The 27,711-nt window shown below is 40.0% G+C and overlaps 1 long non-coding RNA gene across 2 annotated transcripts in view; it reads right to left on the reverse strand.

Annotated features, from left to right (window-relative positions):
- The window catches only part of LOC125454655 (uncharacterized), a 173,643-nt gene that overhangs the window by 23,657 nt on the left and 122,275 nt on the right, over positions 1 to 27,711 (reverse strand). The window contains exon 5 of one of the 2 annotated variants that reach the window (XR_007248070.1): positions 8,674 to 8,883. The exons of the other annotated variant lie outside the window; for it this stretch is intronic. This is a non-coding gene — a long non-coding RNA (uncharacterized LOC125454655). Of the gene's footprint in view, positions 1 to 8,673; positions 8,884 to 27,711 lie in introns of those variants that run through there. 2 annotated transcript variants of the gene reach the window in all.

Below are 27,711 nucleotides of genomic sequence, written 5' to 3' on the forward strand. Positions count from 1 at the left end.
AAGTGCAACTATTTTAAAGATATAGAAATCATCATGTGGTTAATACATAACTTGAGTATTGCTGAAAAAAGACACGTTTTGTGAAAATTATTCACCTTGCACTAATCAGGAGAGTTTACTGGAATACCAATTCAAGAGGAAAATCAACATTTGTACTGCATTAAACTAACCATGATTGGTTAGCAAATGGACTCTGAGTGGCAGAAGCTTAGCTGATGGATATGTGCCAATCAATGATGATTGACAGTTAATTGTCAGACTTTGTTTAAATTTTAAACCAAGAGGGCTGACTGTGCAATACTCAGCAACATTCAATTTACAGGCAGGTCTGTCAGGGTGCTGTGGAGACATCAGTCTAGCAGCTGGGTGGTGGCCAGTTGAGGCTGTTCTACCAACACAGTCCTGGGATTTGCTCAGTAATAGTCAGGGAGCTTATTAGGCAACAGTGGTGGACCCCTGATGGAAGTGGGGAAATTAAGTCTCAGCATGGGCTTCATTGCATTAGATTGCTGAGGGAATGGTGACAGTGATGAGGGATCTCATAGAAACCTATACAATGCCAACAGGACTGAAAGGGTAAATGCAGGAAGCAGTTCTCAGTAACGACGGATTCCAGTACTAGGGGTCACAGGCTAAGGATATGGACTGAAGGGAAATTTCTTCACCTAAAGAGTGGTTTATCTATGGGGTTCTCTGCCACAGAAAGTGGTCGAGGCTGAAGCATTGAGTGTTTTTTATGAAGGAGTTAGGGCTAAAGGGATCAAAAGATATGGGGTAAAGCAGGAGCAAAGTACTGAGTTGTTCCATCTCCAGATGAGTGTCATGCTCATCTCTGGATAGATTAAGTACTGCTCCCATAATAAGTGAGGATCTTGACATTGCTAACCCCCACCCTACCTGCCACTAGTACTCAACCTGTTGGCCTGGTTGAGGGGCAATTCTCAATATGGACCCAGCCAGATCAGGAGTGCAGGGTGTATGTTTGCTGCCCACATTCTTATCCATACTGGTATAAACTGGGAGTGCTGTGAACAGGGGCAAAGATCCCACAAATCTGGGCCCAGGTGCCATTTTTGTATGGCTCTGGATTCCTACAGATTTACCTAAAATCGATGTCATAGAGTGATAAAGCTAAGAAGTCATGCTAAAATGATATAAAACAACAAAACAGTCCCAATCAGAGTTCTGGACATCACATTTTATGAAGAACTTGAGGGCTTTGGATATGGTCCAAAAGAAATTGGCTTGAATGGTTCTAAGGTTAATAGAATACAATTATATGAATATGTTGGACAACAGTAAGAGGAGATTTAATATCGAAGTTTAAAATGTTGAAAGAATTAGATAGAGTAAGTAAAGAGAAATTGTTTGCTATGATTGAAAGGTGAATAACCGAAGGACAAAAATTTGCAAATGAATCAGAGGCGATAAAAAGAAAAACATTTTTCTGGGGGTTTAAGCTTTGGAATGCACTAACTGATAGGATGTGGATCCAGAATCATTAACAGCATCCAAAAGGAAATTGGATAAACACTTGAAGCAAAAATAATTGCAAAGGATTGGGGAACGAGCCCAGATGTGGAACTAACTGAATTGTTCTTCAAGGGATGGTGTTGAATCAAACAACCAAATGGCATTCTTATGTTCTGTGTATTCTGTTATTATTTGAATGTTACAAGTTTTTGTTTCTTTCCCTAGATTATATTCTCTTCATTCAACATTATACATGATACAAAACTTCGAATTTTACTCAATAATCATAAAAGCTGATTGTTATGAATTAGATAACAATGGCATGTTAAATATGTTAACATATTGCATTGTTGGTTCCAATTAAATGCCCTCTTGATTTTCTGATAATGGCCGTGAGCAAGTAAAGTAGGGATGATGGGTGCACAGGACCTGTGCATTGGGATATAGGTGGCAAAGATTTCAATGAGTTTAAGTTTACAAACAGTAGAAAATGGCAAGTCAAACAGAAGAATGTAGAAATGGGTAAGTCTAGAGATAACAGAGGCAAGGACGAGGGTGTCAGCAGCAGATGAGCTGGGGCGCGGCCAAGGGAGCTGCTGTTAAAAAGATGTCAGCTTGTGGTTTTGCTGATGGAGCAGATATGGTTGGAGGCCCAGCTCAGGATCAAATAAGATGACAATAGTGCAAGGATTCTGGTTCAGCATTAGGCTGAGGTTTGAATTGATCGGTTAAGGAACAAAGTTTGAATAAAAATAATTAACAGAGAAATTTCACCTTCCTCATTTCAGAGTACAAGCAAAATGTTTTAACACAAAGTTAATGGTTACAACTAAATTGCTCCCAATTTTTTAATTAACATTTAGTATGTTAAGCATATTTATTAGCTATCAGACATATCCACGAGTAAACAATACATTTAGAATAAAATTCATTTTGTCACAAATAAATACTATTATTAAGTAACTTTTTCTGTTCATTTTAAATAACTAATTATTTGATAAAATGAGCTGAGACAAAAACTTTCAAATCTGGACTGCACTTGGTTAGGCATGAAGTTTTACAACAATTTATTTGCAAATTTACTGGTATGTTTGGCTTTCTTAGTTAATGTATGTTTAATTTAGATTTTTGAGCTTCTAAATTAGATTTTAAAGTTGTGTTAAAAGTGGAAGGGTATTCCTGTTGAAACTAGGCTTATATGGGTGATATCCTTATTATCACATATCTAAGGACCTCTGATATATTTTACATTTTCAAGTTGCTGTCCTTTGAGCCGTTGCTGGAACAGTATTGCATTAAAGACAATTTTGTATGTTGTAATTCTTAGGAAGCTCAGGTATTTAAAGATTACATAAAATCAAGCTTTAATATATGAGCACTATTTAAGTGATCAGTCTCTTACTGTCCGTAGACAAAATCCAACGTGTTGAAATCTGGATCACATTCTCACCCATGTTTACATGTACATATTAATTGTGCAGTTAGAGATTGCACCTATGCATGCAACAATTATGATAGAGGAAGCATATTTTTCTAAGTCCAGCACCCAATTCAGTGTTTGAGCTTAACAATAAGGCTTATAGTATTAATGATCACTGCTGCACACATTCTTTATGGACTTTCACTTAATACTGTAAGCCTGCTGTGGAGGGGAATAAAAGTGAAAGCATACCGTCTGGAGTTAAGCTGCATGCAACATGGTTATGATCCAATTTAAAGGGATGCAAAATTCAAAAATGCTCCAAAGAAAGGTTTCATAAAATTTAATCCTCACCATTTTCATTTCTCTAACTCTGGATTTAGGTGATTGTATTAGCACTGTCAGCTTGAGGGATTGTAAAACAGGCTTTTATTGAGATTATTTTTTTTAAAAGGAGGGTGAATGTAAGCAGTAAAAAAAATTGGAAATGTCTTTCACTCTAAAAGCAGAGATATTATGCAGAGTTCCTTTATCACTGACTTCCTGTCAAAATAGTTCACATTTTCAGCAGTACCAGGGAGCTCATTGAATTTGAACTTTCGAAATGTAAAGTTTTTTGATAAAATGCTCTTCAACTATGAACATATTTTATTGCTTGTGAAACTCCAATAAGATAGTCAAGGTCTATGATATCAAGATATTGTAGGTGATCGCTTGATGTGAAAATTATGACACCTCAGGAACTGCAAATTCTAAAACAACCCATTGGCGCACTGCTACAACACTCAAACAAATAGGAAATTAGGTAAGTTACTCAACAAGAACAAGACTCAGTACAATAAGTAGGTAAACATTTGACACTGCTGGGGAGAGACGACTATAAAGTAGCTTGACCCAAAATCTCTCAAAAAAATGGACAGCATAAATTTTGAAAGCATTTGTACCACTTGTGAATGTAATTTATGAATGGTTTGCGGGGGCCAGGGTGAAAAAGAGTGCATTGATCAATATGTGACTATATTAACACAGCTTGCAGAATCCCCTGAATTTGCACGACCAAATGAAGATCAATTCAAAGACAGAATTGTGTTAGGCAAAACAGATCCAACAGGAAGAACACGAATAATAAGAGGACAAACTCAGGAAACTGACCTACATGTGCAGAAGCTGAAGTTGCAGCTAGGACATAATCTTGGCAGAACAGACGAGGATTTAATTTGTGCAGCTTGATATTCCAGACTGAGAGCATAAAGATCATGGAAAAATGCTAGGAATCAAATTCTGTGGAGGATATCACACCAAGGAGAGCATACACAATGTGTAGCATAGGAAAAGCTGTGTGCAAGAGGCTGAATTATTTTGTCCACAAGAGTTTGGTTCAAAGGAAATATAACAAACAAGTACAGAAAGCCACTGGTAAGATATTGGTAAAGGATTTTAGCCAAATCTCTACATTGTAGAAAAAGATTGGTTTAATCAGGGTTCATCCTTAAAAATAGTTTATGGCTGCTCAAATGATAAGTCTGTGGAACATCAGGTCGACAGAAATGTTTGCTAAACAGCAGTGCATCACACAACTTTGCAAACTTCGTAGACCTGTGAAAAGTCACTCAACACGATGATTTAAAGTAAGATTGAAGCTAAATGGCAGCACAATACTTATAATGAGAGGGCAATTACTCTGACAGCCCAATGTCAAGCAGAAAGAAGATCTGGAGTTTCAGATCACACTTGATATGTAACAGTAACTCTTCACAGCTAAAGGCTAAAACTTGGACTGGTAAACTCCGATGTTCCAAAAGAGATTCGTAATGTGTCGCAGCATATTAAAATATTGATCATTGAACAGATCCTGCAGGAGTGCAAAAAGGTGTAATCAGTTTTAATGATAATGGGAACTGCAGATGCTGGAAAATCCAAGATAACAAAGTGTGGAGCTGGATGAACACAGCAGGCCAAGCAGCATCTCAGGAGCACAAAAGCTGACGTTTCGGGCCTAGACCCTTCATCAGAGAGGGGGATGGGGAGAGGGAACTGGAATAAATAGGGAGAGAGGGGGAGGCGGACCGAAGATGGAGAGAAAACAAGATAAGTAGAGAAGAGAGTATAGGTGAGGAGGTAGGGAGGGGATAGGTCAGTCCAGGGAAGACGGACAGGTCAAGGAGGCTGGATGAGGTGGTAGGTAGGAAATGGAGGTGCGGCTTGAGGTGGGAGGAAGGGATGGGTAAGAGGAAGAACAGGTTAGGGAAGCAGAGACAGGCTGGGCTGGTTTTGGGATGCAGTGGGTGGAGGGAACGAGCTGGGCTAGTTTTGTGATGCAGTGGAGGGAGGGGAAGAACTGGGCTGGTTTTGGGATGCATTGAGGGAAGGGGAGATTTTGAAGCTTGTGAAGTCCGCATTGAGGCTTAGGGACCGCTTTGCAGAACACCTCCGCTCGGTTCGCAACAAACAACTGCACCTCCCAGTGGTGAATCATTTCAACTCCCCCTCCCATTCCTCAGACGACATGTCCATCCTGAGCCTCCTGCAGTGCCACAACGATGCCACCCGAACGTTGCAGGAACAGCAACTCATATTCCGCTTGGGAACCCTGCAGCCCAACGATATCAATGCGGGCTTCACAAGCTTCAATATCTCCCCTTTCCCCACTGCATCTCAAAACCAGCCCAGTTCTTCCCCTCCCCCCACTGCATCACAAAACCAGCCCAGCTCGTCCCCTCCCCCCACTGCATCCCAAACCAGCCCAGCCTGACTCTGCTTCCCTAACCTGTTCTTCCTCTCATCCATCCCTTCCTCCCACCTCAAACTGTACCTCCATTTTCTACCTACCACCTCATCCCGCCTCCTTGACCTGTCCATCTTCCCTGGACTGACCTATCCCCTCCCTACCTCCCCACCTATACTCTCCTCTCTATCTATCTTGTTTTCTCTCCAACTTCGGTCTGTCTCCCCCTCTCTCCCTATTTCTTCCAGTTCCCTCTCCCCATCCCCCTCTCTGATGAAGGGTCTAGGCCCGAAACATCAGCTTTTGTGATCCTGAGATGCTGCTTGACCTGCTGTGTTCATCCAGCTCCACACTTTGTAATCAGTTTTAAGTTGTATTCCTGAAGATCATTATATTGAAGTAAATGAGAGTTTACGACCAAGTCAGCATCGTCTGAAGAATGTTCCTGCTGCCATCAAGGCCAGCCGACAGCCTGAAAGATAGGACACAAACCTGGAAGAAAATGGAGAAATCAAGAATGTTACAACTCTGACAGAATGGATTAGTGGCATGGAAACAGAGAAACAACTTGGAAAGCTGAGTGTATACATCAAATCAAAGGATCAAAATAAAACTCTGAAAAAGATCTCAACCAGGTCAATCATTAAAGGAAATTTACCACAATTGGCAGACACCCAAAAAATCACCACCCCAGAGGTGAAGGATGGTTACTGGCTTTTAACTGTAGTCTGATATCAACTGGGAGATACAGATTGATGTGCATGATATTGACAATTCCACAATTCCAGAGACATAGCAACACAGCCAGAATGAAATAATAAGTGATCATCTCCGTGTGCAGGGAATGCAAAACACAATGGAAGAAGCCATTGCTGCTCATGATCAAAATTTAGTCCGACTGTGAATCAGTGCCTGTCAGATGCTGCTGCAGGTGAATAGGAAAACATTGAGATTAAAGATGCCTGAGGTTAAATACTTTGGTCATTAACCAATAGCAAATGGTTTTCACCCGGATCCTAAAAATGTGAGAGTTGTAGCAGTGATGCAGTGACCAACAGTAAACTGTCTGCAATGTTGGATATTTAAAGAAGAGAATGTGGCAGCTAAGTAAATGTGGTGAACTCTTAACTGCTGTTTGGGCCATTTAGGACAGGCAACAAATGCTGGCCCAGCCAGTGACGCCCACAGCCCATGAATGAATTTTAAAAAACCTGCTGTGAGAAAGGGGGCCTGATTTGCCATTCCCCAACAATCCTGCACTATGAAGAACATGTCAGATTTAAAGTACACTTCATACTTATGAAGAAGCCCTCATTGGAATCTCGTGACAGAAATATAATGTAACAGTTCAATGGGTAAACTGGGGCTTCACTTTGTGAACAGGGACTTAGAAGCCCTGGTGAATGGAGTGTTGCAGAGAAAGGCCATTCTCTTCAGGATTGGCAGTGGTGACTACTACACCAGAATGTGCCAATCTGGCCTGTGATTGCCATCCAGGTCAGTGTAGTCTCAGCTGTCCAGAAGAATGCTCCATAGTGTAAGAAAATCAATGACCTCCTCCATTCCGCCAGGGTAAATGCCACCCTCTCTCTGCCTCCTCACACTCACACTATTTGACAGAGACTTCTATTCTGAAGAAAGGTCATATTGGATTCAAAACATTAACTCTGTTTCTCTCTCCACAGATACTGCCAGACCTGTTGAGTTTCTCCAACATATTTTATTTCAGATTTCTAGCGTTTGCAGTACTTTGCTTTTATAAAGAAACAATACAGCTTGCCCTATGAGCTTGTAACAGGCACCATTATCAGAAGATTGATTCAGAAATAGTCCACAGGAGACATACAGGCAAGGAACATGCAATCAAAAACATAGTTTCCATCTTCCCAGTTAAATAATTTAGAGGTGATATTTGACAAGCGTAAAATAAGCACTGAAATGATAGGGTATGAAAAGGACTGCTGAATGATTATCATCCATTTCACTTTCTTTCCCAAGTTGAATTTCATCCAACATGTATATTGGAACAATCACTGTATATGTATCTTATATTTGGTTAGAATTTGTGGTAATCTCTCTTAGGTAGAGGATGCAATTCTAAAATAGGGACAGCTTTTCTGATGGGCATAGGCAAATCTCTTTTTCTCCCTTTCTTTATCTCCCTTTATACCTCTATCTTTGTTAGCAGTGATGAATTGCTAAGTATATACAGTAACCTCAAAAGGGTAGGACAAGTAGATGACTGTAATCACATTACCACGGGAAATTCCCTTAGCTGAAATGTGTATGAATTAGATTTTTGCAAAACTCCCATGCCAGGATTGTCTCAGCATTTGCAGGCTATTGGAGTTCTTTCTCATCCCTAGCAATGGCTCAGGGCCATGCCTCACTGATTTCAAGGTAGGCACTTCTGGCTTTGCAGTATGCAACATACCACAATATATTTGCATCTGTTAGATGGCACACACTTTATTATTTCTCTAAGACACAGAATTGTTGCTTGAAAAGAACATTCATTTGCTCTGTAATGAATTGCATTGCTTTGTGTGCCTGATTGTACTTGCATTCTGCCAACATCTGTGGGTTGTGCAGTGGGGTTATGAGTCATGATTGCAAACTGTAGTAATAATTTCCCTAAAGACAGCATTGCAACAAAGTAGCCCATTTAAGCATCCATGCGCACTAAACTGGTAAGGATGAAGGAGTCATAGTTGACCCTGCCTTTGTCCCAAAATCTTTTTTTGAACATCACAGATCACCTGCAAATTAAGGAATGAAAGCTTGCAAAGATGGTATGCACCATTAATTTGATGATCAGTAACTATCTTTATATGCATATATTTGGCAACACAATGGGGAAGCTAGCAAGAATATGGAATTGTTGCTGTTTCTTGCCACTTCATTCTGAAAGTTTAGGGTTTCCAGAATGAGGTACCAGATATTTATCAATACTGGTGGTCATTGCCCATGCAAAACTCACTTGGGGTTGAAGTGAATCATAGTGAGAAAATTTCACAACCATAAGAAATGCAATTAAAGTCACACTCAGGTCATTATCTCCTTCAAATGCCTCAACATCCATAGATGATGTTCTTTGATAGGTCAGAGGTTACATGTAAAAGGGGGATTTTCTTCTTTGAACTGGATGTGTGATGGGGCAGGAGTTCTATTCTCCATTTTGTACATTCCACATCGTATCTTCCTGCAGTGAGGGTCATTACGTTTGTTCCGTTGGCTCTTGGTAGATAAGAGAATTCTGACAGTTCTGCAGTATGGAAAACAAAACAAGAGGGCTTTATAGAGAAGAGTGGAGTTTGCTGGAGAATTAATAGGTCCCACAATACCCTCTCACTGTAGTGTAAGAACCCATCATTTTACTCTTGTTTACTGAACTCTACTATTATTTTTCATCTGGCAGCTACAAGAAACAATGGTCAGAGGGGTGAAAGAAAGAAGATCATCCAGAGATCAAGTACACCTATCTTTCCTCCAAATCTAGTAGATAGGAAGCAACAGTTATCATGACTTCCAATAAATACTTAACCCCCTTTCATTGATTGGAACTTCCCTCTCCCACATGATTAAGTTCCCTAAAGCTGTCCATCTCTCTACCTCTTCCTTCTCATATAAGGCTCCCATCAAAACTAAAAGCAGAAGTTGCTGGCAAAACTCAGCGGGTCATGTAACATCTGTGAGGAGAAAACAGAGATAACATCTCAAGTCTAGTGACTCTTTAACCTATTAATTTTGTCAAGCTTTAGGTCAGCTATCCTAATGTTTCTTTGTATGACATCAGGCGACTTTGAATGATAACACTGTGGAGAATTGCTGCAAATTATCTTTGCTGCTGCTTATGTCCCTCATCAAAAAAAGGTGATAGCCGCTTAAGTTGGTGTAACTGCCAAACTGTTAGTATAAATGAGGCCCACTGTTTTGCTTGTTGGCATTGCTCATATCGTGACCTGAAAATAATGAATTGTAAATTGAAGCATGATTTTAGATAACTTCATCTGCCCTCACAATAATTGGCTGAATTGCTATTTTTATTCATCAGCATAACAGATTTGTTCATTAGTGGAATAGCTAGAACTGTGTTGGAATTTGTGAACTGATGCGCATGTTTCACAAATTAAAACAGCAGAGCAATTTTACAAATAGAGGATTTCTTTTCCAATTTTTAAGTGGCAGAAATACTACTAAACAGAAGAAAAAAGTTAGGCAGGTGTATCAATGCATTAAATAAGACGAGAAAGAAAGCAGCTTGAGTAACAATTTTCTGATTTTCTAGCCAGATGTACTACACCATGACCTTGGAGTTAGTGGAGCATTAAAAACTTGTCAGCTGTGTGACCTTCCTTCAGTGTCAATTGCAGTTTACTTGTAAACATAATTTGAAGCTGTAGGGGGTCAGTCTCACATACAGCACTGGTGTTTTCGAAAGTTAGAAAATGCGATTAATGATACATAAGTATTCTTTACATTTTTCAGTAGCCATTTATATAGAAGTCCCAGCGCACTGGAGAATTGCAAATGTTACCCTCTGCTTAAAAAATGGAAACAGATAAATCTGGTTACTATGGACCAGTCAGAGTAGTATTAATGGCAGGTAAACTTTCAGAGACAACCTTTAGGCGAAAATTAATTGGCACTTAGAAAAGTATGGTTTCACAGGTTGTATATGTATTTGGGCTTTAAAAACTGTTTATTAAAATGTTACAAAATGAAATTAAAGCACATGAGTTAATGGGATAGCGGTAGTATGCATACATAATTGGTTTAGGGACAGAAAGCAGAGATTAGTAGTGAATCCAAGATAATAAACTGTGAAGCTGGATGAACACAGCAGGCCAAACAGCATCTCAGGAGCACAAAAGCTGACGTTTCGGGCCTAGACCCTTCATCAGAGAGCAAGTGAATGGCTGTTTCTTTACAGCAGTGTTCTGCCGGGATCAATAATAGGGCCATTGCTCTTTTTGATATATAACTAATGGCCTGGGCTTGAATTACGCTGGGCATAATTCCAAAGATGGAGATGACAAGAAACTAGTAAACAATAAGAAGGCTGGTTATGGACTTTAGGTGGACAGAGACAATCTGGTGAAAGACTCCGAAATATGGCAGATGAAATGTAACACGTTGTTAGAAAGAAAGAGATGGTACAATTTGAACCAAATATTATGATTTTAAAGAGAATGCAAGAATAGAGAGACCTGGGAATGTCTGTAAACAAATCTTTAAAGATAGCAGGACAAATTGAAAAGTCAGTTCAATGAGTAGTTATTTTGCATCCTCGTTCTGAGGAAGGGTCATGGACCTGAAATGTTAATTCTGATTCTCTTCACAGATGCTGCCAGAGCTGTTGAGCTTTTCCAGCAACCTCTGTTTTTGTATAGCATCCTTGACTCTGTTAGTGAAGGAATAAATTACGAAAACATAAAGTTATGCCAGACCTTTAGTAAACATTGGTTTGACCTCAGCAGTCTATTATGTTCAATTCACAACATTGGAGCTTAAGGATAATGTCAAGACCATACAGAAGATGTAGAGAAGACTTATTAAACTGGTTCCAGGAATGAGTATCTGCATCAGGTTAACTACTAATCCCCTATTTGTCAAAGCAAATGAATGCATTCCTGTTTTAATTAATAACAGCTGCAAGAACAAGAACAAGAACTGTGGAAGTTTCATTCATCATCATCATCTCTTTATTTAAAGCAATAACAAACTGCAGTCTTTTAGCTATCAGAGCCTTTGATAGAGTGAAAACCCTTCTTACCGACCTTATTCAATGTCTATGTGATTATTCCAGAAGCATAAAGCAAGTTCTTAACATTTTGGCTAGCATCTGCTGCAACCTGCAATGTTCATTTATCCCCTCACTTTTCCACACATTCAGGGATGTCAGAGGTTGGCAATAAGTTGACCAGGAGTGTTGCTTGTAGACTGTATCTAAGCAACACAGGTACAAACTCAGGTATGGGAGCATTAGCAGTTTTAAAAAGCATACCATAGGCATTTTGAGGCAAAGATTCAATCAAGATCAGAGCTCAGTTGCTCTGGGATATCCTTACAACAGTATAGATGAAGTCAATGGATGGGAGGAAGCACAGCAACAAATGAGGCATCATCAGATGAAGAAGAATTGAATGAAGTAAAGAAAAAAGCCACAAGAAGCAGACCCAGTAGGAACCACTGCAGGTCTTAAGACCAGGAAGCAGTTGATTTCTCATTAACCACTTATTAAACCTTCCTGAAATATAACAAGAAGTCTCTCAGCATTAACAATTCTCATTACCACTTCGCAACTCACTTGTTTCTCTATTAAAGAATATTGGGCCAAATTTTACCACATTCTTTGAAACAGTGATGTTTTGAATATATTGGAGTCTTGAATACATGCTTGATGATAGTGGAACCCAATCAGCAGTGTGCATGGAAGCACCATTATATTGGACAAGTCCGTTTCTGTCATTTTGTAGAGAAACAAAAGGCATCTCAGAGCAGTTGCCACATCTCGTGGGGAATACACTGATCTGTATTTTCCATCTACCTATACTTCCGAGAAAAGAGATTTTATAATTTCATATCACATTTAAAAAAAGGTGCTCCAAGTTCAAATGTACTCTATCCTATCTTGTTAGGAGGTATGGGGGTCCTAAGTTTCACTTTTTCAAAACACAAAACCCTAAACAAATACCGGAAACTCTTCCTTTTCTATTATATTCATCATGCTTCTTGTAAAAGACAAAAATTTAGCTGTCCCTCTGGCTGCAAGAAAAGGCAGAGTTGCCTTTGTCCTAGGGGAGCATAGGACTGCTGTATTATTACAGAAAGATGACTGGCCGTGGTATAACCTGAGGATCACTATGTCTCAGGTGAGGGGAAAAGGTTGAGAAGAAGAGTCCTTCATGGCATCACTCTGCATCATAAGCCAGCCATCCAGCTAACTGAGCTAACTGCACACCCCCCTCCCAAATTAGCTAGAAGAAAAGTGGCTTTATCAGCACTAATTTTCAAAAGTGTAAGAATAACTAACTATAGAGATGGCCACCTGAAGATTGCTTGTGAAGACCTTCAGTTATACATATTCTTAAGCTCATTGCAGATGTCAATATTTATGCTGCACTAGTCTGATCCATCGTCAACCAGCAGAATTGTAGGTCATCAAACCTGTCGCCTCTTTTCTTTTTGCCAATTACTTTAATCTTTTCCAAAGAACAGTCTTTGGACTTGACTTAGCCCTCTATCTCTCTCTGCAGGTGCTTCCATAGTGTCTCCAGCATTCTATGTTCATTTTTATTTCAGATTTTCAGCATCTGCCGTATTTTGCTTTTACTGGAATCTGTGTTCTCTGATTACTGGCAGTTTTTTCCCACCAAAACCAGTTTGCCCTTTTTCACTTGATCAAACCTTCATTTGAACACCTGTATTTAATATACTGTTAACTTTCTCTGTTCTAAGGAAAATAGCTCCAACTTCTTTCAATACTGTCCCCCCCCTCCCCCCAACACCGGCTCAACTGAAGTTCTACATTTCTGGTATCATTTAAAAGGTAGCAATTGGGACTTAAAATGCAAAATCTTCATATACACACTGATATAAGATTCTTTTTAATAGATTGAATTTTCTAATGAATGAAGGTACTTTTCAGTGTAGAGATAACAAGGTGTAGAGCTGGATGAACACAGCAGGCCAAGCAGCATCAGAGGAGCAGGAAAGCTGACGTTTCAGGCCTAGACCCTACTTCAGAATTCTCCTGCATCTGCAGTTCCTACTGTCTCAGAAACACTTTTCAGTGTAGTGCTATTTCAATGCAGATCTGGAGTTCATAATTTCAAACCCTGCACTGCTAGTACCCATGATATTAGACCTCAACAAGAATCAGCATCTCCATTGAGTGACTGATAAAATAGGTAAACAATATTGCTTCCTCAATAGTTATAAGGACATGCAGGTACATCTTCCCCTGTGTAGTTTTGCTTCTGTTTATCCAGTTTAGTCCCCCATTCTCCCCCATGAGAGGGAATCATATTGGTGAATGTCGTTCAGTGTTTGGCTGAGGTGGCTCCTATAGTTGAGTAGCTGGCAGTGTGTACAAAATATGTGATAAGGGTCTGAGGCATGTATAAAAGTGCAAAGTGTGTGAGTAAGATCTGAAGCATATGAACTTTAGGTCCGAGGCTTATTGATAGAGATCATTGGTAGGTGAAGGAGCTGTGTGAATTGAGCCAGTGTGAGAAGTTGGTAATGTAGTTGTTAGGACATGTTACTACAAAAGGACCAATGAGGACTTTCTGTAGTCCGCAGTATAAAATATTTAAACACTGCTAATGGTCCAGTTAGGAGAGCAAATTATACCACCACCTACCATCCTTTCAAAACTCCTCATGGTCAGTTGCAATTTTTTAAATATAATTTAAGAATGCTGCTATCACACTTCAGTTTAAACACAGTTCACTAGAAAATGAAGGAGTCAATTACCAAGATCTCCTTCAGTGAAAGAGAAAGGAATTTTATTACCTTCTAACATCAAGAAAAGTTAGAAAAAATGTAGTACTAAACACAGGTGGGAAGTTAAATATTTAGAGTGGTACGTACAGGGGGAAATAAAGCTTCGCAATTTAAGAGTCCTTGGAGACTTTGAGATGTTTGATTTTAAAACTGGGGACCATAGTTGAATAAAGTTTTACTATTTTTGAGATGATCAGAAAGGCAGGGAGAGAAATAGGTGGAGAGAGAGAGAGTTCCAGTTCTTGTTGACACAAGTACATTTTTGCTTCTCTCTGCTCTTCCATTCAAAAACAGTTGTTGAAATATAGTTCAGTGCATAATCCAGGGTCTTACTCCATTGCTTTTTAATCTAGCTAACTGGAAGGTAGGCCTTTCACTTCCCAATAAATAGATCTAAATTTCTTGGTGCTTACCCAGTTGCCTGGGTCTGATGTTTTTAAATAAAAATGATAATTTCAAGGTAGATAGCTTTTCTATTCCAAAAGTCCCCTGAAGCTTGGCTGAATCTGTGTTCAGGTGGCCCCTGCAACCATTTTAGGTCCAGGATTTTTATTTTATAAAATTCATTTTAGTCTAGGAAAGGTCTTGGGTAAAGCAATCAGATGACAGAATTTAAAATTCGATAGTCTGTAATTGCCATTATTGTAACAACTCTCCACTGCATAAAATGAACATGAACAGTATTTCTCCTTTTTATTCATGGTGGGTATTCCATTACAAGGGGACTGTGCAATTAAATACAAAAGCTGAAATGACAACACATTCTATTCACTCTCTTTCATAAACATAGTTCAAAACCTGTGTTGGGGATACGTGCCACATTTGTTCCCTGAGCTGTGCAATCTTTACAACATATAACCCTCTACTGCTCACTTGTGTAACTCTGCACTGGATTTAAGCAATGTTGTAAATTTGATCCCTACAATGTCTTTTTGGTGGGATGGGAGAGGTGGGGTAGGTGGAGTTTGATCATAATGTAAAGTTTGCCTTCTGTCTTGCATCCTGAGTCTAACTTTGAATTAATTTTACACAAACCTGATTGAGCTGTTTAATATTTGGTTCTGTTCCTTGGATTCCCTAATGGATAGTTATAAAACCTTCATCTCTGTGTCTATTTTTCACAAAGCAACATTAAAAGAGACAATTCTAAATATATGTTGTAAAGCCCTGCATTTGGAACAGCAATCTAAAAATGCAGATAAAGCAATTTCCCAACAAAAATTAACATCATTTTCACCTTTTAAAAAACACTATTCCAATAGGTCAGTTCACTTATACACTACTGAATATGTTTCAAATCAGAAATACTTTGAAGTTTTTTTTATTATATTGAATGTGTATATAATGTTATTGTGGGGGGAGCAGAACTCCAGTGTGAAAATTTACATAATTTTGCATTGCCTCATATCATTAACTTGTGAAAGTATAATGAAACTTACATGCTCAGCAACTTAGCCTGGATTGCAAAACATTGGTGGAGCCAATTTTTTGATCTATGCTTTTGTCCAGCAATGCTGTATGCAGGCAGGAAAATTATGCAAAATCAAGACTCCTGAGTTAACCATGGAATGACGCTTTTGAATTCTTTCATACTTCATCATCCAATGACAGTTTGTGCTCTTCTGATCTTTCCGTCTATGCCAGCAAAATAACTGATAGAAAGTTAGCTGACATCAAACTGGTTGTTTAGGGGAAAGAAACCTCTTCTTACCTCATCTTATCTTTATTGCGTTTGGGATAAGTCATGTTTCCAGTTCTGATTTTGCTTACAAGAATTCTGCCTTTTGCACCCGGCATCACAACAGTTTATCTCTGTTTCCTTTTTTTTAGATCCAATGTTACAGTTGGCAAGAGCAACTGTACTGAAAAGAAGCCACGACTAACATCTTTCAGAAGTTCCAGAAACTGTTCCTTCTGGTTCCTTGCCAAAATGATCTATCATGACTTATATGAATCATCTTTTCTACCTCTCTTTGTAGAATCGGATGCAGTCCAAATAAAAAAAAAACTGACAATTTCTCCTCACTTAGTGTCTAAATATAATGTCAATGATCTTGGTTAAGGACTTTCCTGACTTTCTCCATTCTGCTGTATCAATATATGTGACACAAGTTTTTTTGTTCATCCATTGAATCCTTTGCTTTCTGAACTCCAACCCTGATCTTCCAATGTTCAATACTGATGGTATATTCCTCAAGATATATAGCTCCAGAGATAGGTTGGTCCTTTGTTATTTCCTCAATTCCTCTTAATCTCAGCTCAGTTTTCCTGCTCTTTCAGAAAGAAATGTTAATATTTATCTATTCTTAAGAGCAAAATGACCTTTTCAGCCATTCTAATTGCTGACCTGTTGGCCTCACTGTATTGATTTCTAACATAATGGAAATTGTTGTTCACTTTCAACTTAGTGAGCCCCTGGAAAATTTGTGTAAATTCAGAATTGTTAGCAGGGTTTTATTCATAGTACTACTACTGATGATGCCTGCACTTGAATCCATGTCAGATAATTTGTCCTATCTTGGACACCTCAGTACCCTTTGAAGGGACATGGTACCATATGTTTCTGAACAGATTATTCCATTGTTATTGACCACGTAATGCTCAAGCAATGTCAAGTTTGTCTCCTTGCTCATTTTGTAGTGCTGCAGGGCGCATTTTAAGAAACATATAAAATAGGAGCAGAAGTAGGCCATTTAGCCCATCAAACCCAAGTTGACTTGGCCACCACAGCTTTATGTGGTACAAAATTCCACAGGATCACCACCCCAAATGAAGACATTTCCATTATCTCAGTCCGAAATAACCCACCCTGTATTCTGAGACCATGACCCCTTGTTTTAGGCTCTTGGCTAGGGAAAACATTCAAACCTGTATCCAATCTGTTCAGTCCTGTCAGAATTTTATGTGTTTCAATGAGATCCCCTCTCATTCTTCTAAATTGTCATGAATATAAGTCCAGTCAACTAAATCTCTTCTCATTGACAAACTTGCCATCCCAGGAATCAGTCTGGTGAACCTCTGCTGCCATTTCCAAGTTCTCCATATTACTTTTTTCTAAGTCTAACTGTAAGAGGTCTGCACTTGACTTCATTAATCTGTTTCCTTTTACATGTTAAAGAAGCTCCTACACTCTACTTTTATGTTCTTTGCAAGTGCATTCTCATACTCTATTTTTCCTGTCTTATTAAATCAATTCACAGAGCATTTGCACAGCCCCATCAGACTTGTGTTTATAACCCTTTTTCACTTTTTCTTTGTATTCCAGCTCTATTTACTGCTAGCCAGTGTTTCTTCTGCTCTCCACTTTTTTTTTAAACTTTCCTTTTGTTTCCCTCGCATTTGTCTTCCAAATCATGTTTGGACACCCCTGCCACTCTAATTTAAGCCCACCCGTCAGTATTAGCAAATGCTCCTGTGAAGATTTTGGTCCAGGTCCAGATAGGGTACAACTATCCAACATGTCTAGATCCCATCTACCCCAGCAATGTGCAAAAATAAAATCTGTTTGAGAGGGAAATGGCCCAAGGTGATTTCTGCACTATATACCTTGTGTTTTTATTCTGTCTGCTAGTCTCCTATAAGATATGGATCTGAGAATCGCAGTTGGAGTTTAATTCAGGTAAATGTGAGGTGTTGCATTTTGGCAAGACAAACCAGGGCAGGTCTTACACAGTTAATGGTAGGGCCTTGGGGAGTGTTGTCGAGCAGAGAGACCTTGGTGTGCATGAGGGGCATGGTTCCTTGAAAGTGGAATCGCTAGTAGACTGGGTGGTGAAAACTGTGTTTGGCATGCTTGCCTTCATTGGTCGAAACATTGAGTGCATTGAGTTGGGGCGTCATCTTAGCGCTGTACAAAATATTGCTAAAACCACATTTGGAGTACTGCATAAAATTCTGGTCGTCCTGTTAAAGGAAGGATGTTTTTAAACTGGAAAGGGTGCGAAAAAGATTTACAAGCATTTACCAAGGCGGAGGGTTTGAGTTATTAGGAGAGGCTGGCAAGGCTGTGACTTTTTCCCTGGAGCATAGGAGGCTGAGGGGTGACCTCATAGAAGTTCATAAAATAACCAAGAGAGGCATAGATAATAAGGTGTAGAGCTGGATGAACACAGCAGGCCTAACAGCATCAGAGGAGCAGGAAAGCTGATGTTTCGGGTCTAGACCCTTCTGCGTTCATCCGGCTCTGCACCTTGTTATCTCAGATTCTCCAGCATCTGCAGTTCTGACAATCTCCATGAAAGGCATAAATAAGGCGAATAGCTAAGGTCTTTTCACCAGAGTAGGGCAGGCCAAAACAAGAGAGTGTAGGTTTGAGGTGAGAGGGAAAAGATTTAAAAGGGACCTGAGGGGCAACGTTTTCACAAGAGGGTGGTGCATATGTAGAATGAAGAAATGGTAGAGATGGGTACAATAAGAGCACTTAAAAGACACTTAGACAGGGATGTAAATAGGAAATGTTTAGAAGAATATGGGCCAAATGCAGAAAAATGGGACTAGTTCAGTTTAGGAAACCTGGTTGGCATACATGTGTTGGGCCAAAGGATCTGTTTCTATGATGTATGGCTCAATGACTCTCCATAGGAGCAGAATTAGATCATTCGGACAATCAAATCTGCTCTGCCATTTGATCAAGGCAGATATGTTTCTCAACATCATTCTCTTGCCTTCTCCCCACAACCCTTGATCCTTTTACTAATCAAGTACCTAGTAGGAGCAAATTGCTGCAAATGCTGGAATGTGCACTAAAACGAAAAAGTGCTGGAAATCACAGTGGGTCAGACGACATCCACGAAGAGAGAGCAAGCTAATGTTTTGAGTCTGGATGACTCTTTATCAGTGTTCAATAACACTTTTATAAAGTAAGGGACTGACTGTCTCATAGTCTATTTCTTCTTTGTTGAATAAACTGAATACGTATAATATAATAAATATAATATATAAATACAATATAATATATAATAATTATAATATAACTGAATAATTGAATAAACTCCCCTGCCCTGCTGAAAAGACCTTAGCTATTCTCCTTAACTATGCCTCTCTTGCTTATTTTATGAACTTCTATGAGGTCACTCCTCAGCCTCCTACGCTCCCGAGAAAAAGTCCCAGCCTAGCCAGCCTCTCCTTATAACTCAAACCTCACTGTCTTGGTAAATGCTTGTAAATTTTTTTCGCACCCTTTCCAGTTGAATAACATCCTTCCTACAACAGGATGACTGGAATTGTATGCAGTACTCCAAATGTGGCTTGAGCAATATTTTGTAAGGCGCAAAGACGATGTCCCAACTCAACGTACTGAATGTTTCAACCGATGAAAGCAACCATACCAAACACATTTTTCATTACCCCATCTACCCGTGATTCCACTTTCGAGGAACCATGCACCTGCATGCATGTTTGTAGAATGGTATCTTTCTACTCAATTCTATCACATATTTACTTCTGTGTGGTTTCAGAAGGAAATAACAAGAATTTATGCTACAATTCAAAAGTTTTCCAGGGGAATCCAGACAGAGTTCATTCCACTTTTCAGCAAGGAAATGCATATTTAATTGTTTGATTGCTTCAGAGTAGTTTAGGTATGCATTACTTTGGGTTACTTTCAGTGCTCATTTCTGAACATTTGTGAGCTTGTTCATGTACTCTTTGGTAAGTCCAGTATTCTGAACCGGCACTATGTAGTCAATAATGCATCTTACACAGTTATTAAACAATTGTGATGCTCGAGAAGATGTAGCATGTGAAATTTTCCATTATTCTCTTAAGTATTTCACACACTTGATAACCCCACTTGAAATCACTTCGAATGTAAATTCCAAATAGTTTAATGCATATTTGTTGTGCAATCTCAGCATTTTCTACATTGATGAAAATGGTATCATAATATTGTGCATGAAACACAATTCCATAGTATTGCACTTTTATGAGTTAAATCTCTTGAGATTCACTGTTACCAATTAACTCAATGAAGTGGTTGCTCCTTGTGTGTGAGATGCGTCACCATGCTTACAACACTCCAAGAGGGTCAAGTCATCTCCTTATTTACAGCAATTTACAGGTGTGATGATCTCAATACAGGCGTTGATTATAATAGCTAAAAATATAATAGGGTTCAGTTCTTTTTGATCCTTGGGGAATCCCAAGAAATAGCATTATTCAACTGGAGATGTTTGATTCATATCAAACAGATTAATGTTAATGGCTGAGAAAATCCAAAATCTAGTGTACACGTGTTAGACTTAATTAAAGGAAATAGATGATTGGGATGCGATCTACATGGTTAAATGCTTTGCTAAAATCAGTCAGCAGTATTGTCAATGATGTTTTCTGTTGTCAGCATTAAGATTCAGCTGATTAAGGAGATTCTCGAGACAATGGGCTGTGGATAATGCTTCAACATGAGCAAATCCTGCTGATGTCCAAAATGTTTTGTCACACACTTCACAATGAAGCTTTCAGCTAATGTCGTAAAATGTTTGGTGAATGAGATTGAATGCTAATTCTCAGCAGTAGCTTGGATGGACTTTGATTCGGGGTGATAATTGCTTATTTCCACCAACAGGGGTCTTTAAAATCGAGTCTCAAGCAGTGACCATATGTAGAATGAAAGGAAATGGCTTCATTTGTAAACTATAACATCCTCTGGTGATTGTCTCAACTGCAAGCCCATTCAGTTGATAAAATGGATTGTAGCAAGACAGCTCAGAACTTCTCTGATTTGAAAGTATGTGAAAATATAACATTACTCCTCTGCCATGACTTTGTGATATGGTAGCAATGAAAAATCTTCTTCAAAATTAACAGTTTTCTGGTTGCCAGAAAAATAACAATGACATTTCTTTAACTTCTGTCAAGTCGACAATTTCAAAAACTCCATAAGCAGAAATTCTGGAAGCCATTTTGTCAAAGTTGCTCCACTGTCTCGATGAGGTATAGGTAAATTGGTGCAAAATGTGAAAATTGATCCTTACCATGAAAATTTGTATTTTCATTCTAATGGTGGCAGGTGTAGGAGCATCTTAATAGCCCTCACTGGAGAGATGGCCACATTAAATTGTCTCAATAAAACTGTGCCCCTCGGATTCTGACAGTCCTGAAAGTTTGCAGACTCTGAATCAAACTTCTCAGGACTCGGAAAATCTATAACCTAAAAAGTAAGTGAGAGTAACCAGATCCCCCCTTCCAGTGTACTTGTCGTCTCATAGGAGCAGGAGCTCTTCCCCGATTCCTCAAACAAAACATTCTGCTGTGAACAGCTAGCACTTTATGACTGTGCCCTCAGCGCTCCCTCCATGATTTTCAATCTTACTCATTGTGAGACACCTGCCCTGGCAGTGCTTAGCTGATGTCTAGTAATGCCGGCTTTTTTTATCAACCTCTGGAAGCCAAGCAGGTTTTCACTTTGGCTGATGTCTCAGTGGAAAACATAGTTAAAAATATTCTACTGAAAGCCTGTTGTTAAATTCATCAGAATCTCTGCGCTCCTGACACTTCTGGCTCATCCAATCACTGCCCCCTGCCACAACTACCAATTCCTACCCCTACCAAAATATAAGGATCAAAGGATTTTATCCTGATGAGTTAGTAGATAATCACAATTAGTAATAATATATCCTCAGACAAAAAGGGGCTCATATCCCCTATCCAAATAATTTGGATGATCCTCCAATAAATAGAAACAAGGGGAGAAACATAATAATCTTCATTTCAGTCAAGACAAGCCAGGAACTGCCTTTTAAAATGCAGTCTTGCACCACAATTCCAAGGAAAATAGCCCAGAAAGGCAAACTGGTTCTTTGGTTCATTGACAGTAACTTTGAGATGCTGGTAGATGAATTGGTTGCGAGGAGATCAATGCTTCCTCCTGTTGGCTCACCAGAAAAGTGTATCTCTGACTCTGTCTAGAACGTAGAACATAGAACATAGAACATAGAACTTAGAACATTACAGCGCAGAACAGGCCCTTCAGCCCTCAGTGATGCACCGACCTTTGAAGCCGATCTGAAGCCCGTCTAACATACGCTATTCCATTATCATCCATATGTTTATCCAATGACCATTTAAATGCCCGTAAACATGGTGAGTCTACTCCTGTTGCAGGCTGAGCATTCCACGCGCTTACTACTCTCTGAGTAAAGAAATTACCTCTGACATCTGTCCTATATCTATCACCCCTCAATTTAAAGCTCTGTCCCCTCATGCTAGCCATCACCATCTGAGGAAAAAGGCTCTCACTGTCCACCCTATCTAACCCTTTGATCATTTTGTATGTCTCTATTAAGTCACTTCTTAACCTTCTTCTCTCTAACGAAAACAGCCTCAAGTCTCTTCGCCTTTCCTCATAAGACCTTCCCTCCCTACCAGGCAACATCCTGGTAAATTTCCTCTGCACCCTTTGCAATGCTTCCACATCCTTCCTATAATGCAGCAACCAGAACTGTACGCAATACTCCAAGTGCGGCCACACAAGAGCTTTGTACAGCTGCAACATGACCTCATGTCTCCAAAACTCAAGCCCTCTACCAATAAAACCTAACACACCGTATGCCTTCTTAACAAGCCTATCAACCTGGGTGGCAACTTTCAGGGATCTATGCACATGGACAGCAAGATCTCTCTGCTCATCCACACTACCAAGAATCTTACCATTAGCCCAGTACTCTGTATTGCTGTTACTCCTTCCAAAGTGAATCATCTCGCACTTTTCCGCATTAAACTCCATTTGCCACCTCTCAGCCCAGCTCTGCAGCTTATCTATGTCCCTCTGTAACCTGCAACACCCTTCCGCACTATCCACAATTCCACCAACTTTCGTGTCATCCACAAATTTACTCGCCTATCCTTCTATGCCCTCATCCAAGTCATTTATAAAAATGACAAACAGCAGTGGCCCCAAAACAGATCCGTGCAGTACACACCACTAGTAACTGAACTCCAGGATGAACATTTCCCATCAATCAGCACCTTCTTACAGCTAGCCAATTTCTGATCCAAACTGCTAAATCACCCTCAATCCCATGCCTCTGTATTTTCTGCAATAGCTTACCGTGGGGAACCTTATCAAACACTTTACTGAAATCCATATACACCACATCAACCACTTTACCCTCATCCACCTGTTTGGTCACCTTCTCAAAGAACTCCATAAGGTTTGTGAGGCACGACCTACCCTTCACAAAACCATGTTGACTATCCCTAATTAAATTATTCCTTTCTAGATTATTATAAATCCTATCTCTTATAATCATTTCCAACAATTTACCCACAAATGAAGTAAGGCTCACTGGTCTATAATTACCAGGGTTGTCTCTACTCCCTTTCTTGGACAAGGGGACAACATTTGCTCTCCTAATCCTTTAACCATTGGTGTTAAACAGGCAGCTTGGCCAAGACTCTAGGAGCCAGTAGGCAAGGGTCAGGGGTATCAGGTGGGTGAGGGGTACAGGTGTCAGGCGGCTGAGGAGCTATTGTGTCAAGTAACTGTATTGTTACAAAGTTGGGTAGAGTAATTGTGAAGCGGAAGGCAGGAAGCTAAATGAGTGACAACAAGGTGTAGAGCTGGATGAACACAGCAGGCCAAGCAGCATCAGAGGATCAGGGAAGCTGACGTTTCGGGTCTAAACCGTTCTTCAGAATTTCATCCGGAATGTTCATCCAGCTCTACACCTTGTTGTCTCAGATTTTTCAGCAACGGCAATTCCTACTATCTCAGCTAAAATGTGAGGGTCCTCTAAGAGATTTGTGGTTTGTCTGTACTTAGAATTTTTAAAATATGGGAATGTCGGCATTGCCAGTACAGAGAGCCTCAAAAAGTGAGACAAGTGTATCAAAAAAGCCTTACAAGATGGAAAGCAAAACAGCAGTCCTGTTTTGATGTTGTGATGAGTTTGAATTTGGCAACTTAATTTAAGCAAAGCATCTACATACAGAAAGCCAATTAAATTTAAATCTAATGTTGTTGACAACCTGAAATCGATCATAAGAACATAAGATCATAGGACCATAAGGCATAGGAGCAGAAATTAGGCCTCACAGCCCATCTGCCCTGCATTTAATCATGGCTGATAAGTTTTTCAACCCCATTTTCCTGCTTTCTCCCTGTTATTGATAATCAAGAACCTATCTATCTCAGTCTTAAGTGTACTCAATGACCTGGCCTCCACAGCCTTCTGTGGCAGTCAATTCCATTGATTCACCATTCTCTGGCTAAAGTTACTTATCTCTGTTCTAAAAGGTCTTCCCTTTACTCTAAGGCTGTGCCCTCGGGTCCTAGACTCTCCTTCCAGTGGAAACATCTTCCCAACATCCGCTTTGTCCAAATCATTCAGTATTCTGAAAGTTTCAATTAGATCCCCCCTCATCTGTGTAAACTCCAATGTGTATAGTCCCAGAGTCCTCAAACATTCCTCATATGTTAAGCTTTTCATTCCTGGGACCATTCTCCTGAACCTCCTCTGAACCCGCTCCAGGGCCAGCGCATCCTTCCTGAGATATGGGGCCCAAAACTGCACACAATACTCCAAATGTGGTTTGACCAAAGCCTTATAAAGCCTCAGTAGTACATGCCTGCTTTTATATTCAAGTCCTCTCAAAATAAATGCCAACATTGCATTTGCCTTCCTGACGACTAACACAGCCTGCTAGTTTACCTTGACAGAATCCTGGACTAGAATTCCCAAGTCTCTTTGCACTTCAGACTTTGGAATTTTCTCCCCATTTAGAAAATAGTCCTTGCTTTTATTCTTCTTACCAAAGTACATGACTTCACAGTTTCCCACATTGTACTTCATCTGCCACTTCTTTGCCCACTCTCCTAAACTGTCCAAGTCCTTTTGCAGCCTCGCCACATCCTCAATACTATCTGTCCTTTCACCTACCTTTGTATCGTCTGCAAACTTAGCCAAAATGCCCACAGCTCCTTCATCTAGATCATTAATGTTGAAAGTGAAAAGTTGTGGTCCCAGCACTGACCCTCGCAGAACACCACTTGTCAGCAGCTGCCATCCTAAGAAAGACGCCTTTATCCCTACTCTCTGCTTTCTGCCAGACAGCCAACCTTCTATCTATGCTAGCACTTTGCCTCTAACGCCATGGGCCTCTATCTTACTCAGCAGCCTCCTGTGTGGCACCTTATCAAAGACCTTTTTGAAGCCTAGGTAGATAACATCCATTGACTCTCCTTGGCCTACCCTGCTCTTTACTTCCTCAAAGAATTCTAGCAGATTGTTCAGGCATGACCTCCCCTTGATGAAACCATGCTGACTTTGCCCTGTTTTACTATGCACTTCCAAATATTCAGCAGTCTCATCCTTTACAATGGACTTCAATATTATAAAAAAATGATTATGTCATTACAGGTTTACAAGACAAGGGCATTTGGGAAATCAGAGTAAGCCAACTGCCATCTGAAGGAAACAGCCATCCACCACCTGCCAGAGTTGGCACCAATCAGTTCTCAGAGAAAACCCATCTAATTAGTCAAAGGTACCACGGTATTTTAGCCCAAAGTCCTCATTGAAGAAATTATAGAGATAAAACATCCCGGACAGCAGAATTAATGGAAGAAAGGCATTTATGAAGGGAGTAGAGACGACAGAATATTCTAGAAGACAGCCTGTGCGAACTTGGAGAGATTAAGTTATAAATAATCACTTCTTATTAATTGGGTTTATATTAGTTTGACTTCTCTTTATTTAAACAACATTTCAGTAGAATTTAGACCAGTTAGGGAGTAGTTAGTAGTGTAAGGGGGAATTGTCAATTTGTTCGTAATTTTGTTAATTTGTTCATTGTTGAGTTAAATAAATAAATTGTTTCTTGTTACTTGTAAAGTGGAGATCAGGAATTTTCTTTCTTTTAATTGCTCAAATTATGAGGGGAAAGTGAGCTTCTCTGGGTGTTTTGGAGGTAATGATGAGAGGGGAATCTCTACTCCTGTCATAACAGACTGGGTCTTGTGCTTTAGTTTAACTATCAGAGGCGGCCATTCCCTTTCGTAACAGAATGATTTCTTACAGTAGCTCAAGGGTGAATCAAGATGGGTGTGGCAAGTGAGAGTCTGTCAGAGTTGTTGGAGGGGTATGTCAAATTGAGAGAGTTCGGAGGGGAGTGCCACGGGTCAAATGGGAGGGGTGTTGCTGATCTGTTAGATTTGGAGCATTAATTTGCAGAGGGGTTGTTGACTCTGAGGATGACAGAAGTCAAAGAGGTGGAACAATCAGTGGTAACTCAGGGGTTCAAGTTAATACTTTGTAAAAATTTGCAAGTGGGGTGTGGGTGTCAAGGGCTGGCCAGCAGTTATTCCTTGGGATGTCCTTGGGAAGGTGTTGGTGAGCTACTTTCTTGAAGCACTGCAGATGGCATACTGAGAGTAGATCCACAATGTCATTAGTGAGGAAATTCTAGGATTTTGACCCAGTGACACCGAATGAACAGTAATATATTTTGATATCAGGGTGGTGAGTTGCTTGGAGAGGAATTTGCTGGCGGTGATATTCCCATGTATCTGCTGTCCCTATCTTTCTAGATGGTTATGGTCATGGGATTGGAAGGTGTTGGCTAAGAATCTTTGGCAAATTTATGCAATACGTCTTGTAGATGGTACATACTGCTGCTACTGAACACCAGTGGTAGAGGGAGTGGATGTTTATGGATGTGCTGTCAATCAAATGGGCTGCTTCATCCTGGATGGTGTCAAATTTCTTGAGTGGTCAGAGCTGTACTCGTCTAGGCAAGTGGGGAGTATTCCATCACGCTTCAGATTTGTGCCTTATGGATGACAAACAGGCTTTGGGGAGTCAGGAGGTAAGTTACTTGCCACAGGTATCCTTGCCTTTGACCTCATTTTGTAGCTACAGTATTTATGTGGCTGGTCCAGTTCAGTTTCTGGTCAACGGTAATCCCCACGATGCCGATAGTCGGGAGTATTCAGTGTTAGTAATGCCATTGAATGTCAAGGGTCGGTGGTTAAATTGCCTCTTATTTCCTGGTAATTTTGCGGCACAAAAGCTACCTGCCACTGGATGTTATCCAGCATTTGGACATGGACTACTTTAGGATCTAAGAAGTTACAGATGTTGCTAGACATTGTGCAATCCTAAGCAAACATTTCCATGTTTGAAATTATGATGGAGGAAGGGTCATTGATGAAGTAACTGAAGATGCTTGGGCCTAGACACTACACTGAGGAACTCCTGCAGTGAAGTCCTGTAGCTGAGCTGACTGACATCCAACAACCATAAAGGAGAGTTTTCCAAGTCCCATTGACTCCAGTTTTGAGTCGCATATGGCATTGATGTCAAAGGCTGTCACTCTCACCTCACTTCTAGAATTTACCTCTTTGCCCATCTTTGACCAAGGCGATAATGAGGTCATGAGCTGAGTTGCCCTGGCAGAACCCAAGCTGGGCATCTCTGAGCAGGGCTATTGCTGAGCAACTGCTGCTTGATGACACTGTTGATGTCCTCTTTCATCACTTTACTAATAATCGAGCGATGACTGATGAAATAGTAATTGGCTGGGTTGTATTTGTCCTGTTTTTAGTGGGCAGGATATATCTGGGGAATTTTCCACAGTTTTGGAT

This window comes from Stegostoma tigrinum, chromosome 9, assembly GCF_030684315.1.
Source record: "Stegostoma tigrinum isolate sSteTig4 chromosome 9, sSteTig4.hap1, whole genome shotgun sequence".
Taxonomy (NCBI): Eukaryota; Metazoa; Chordata; class Chondrichthyes; order Orectolobiformes; family Stegostomatidae; genus Stegostoma; species Stegostoma tigrinum.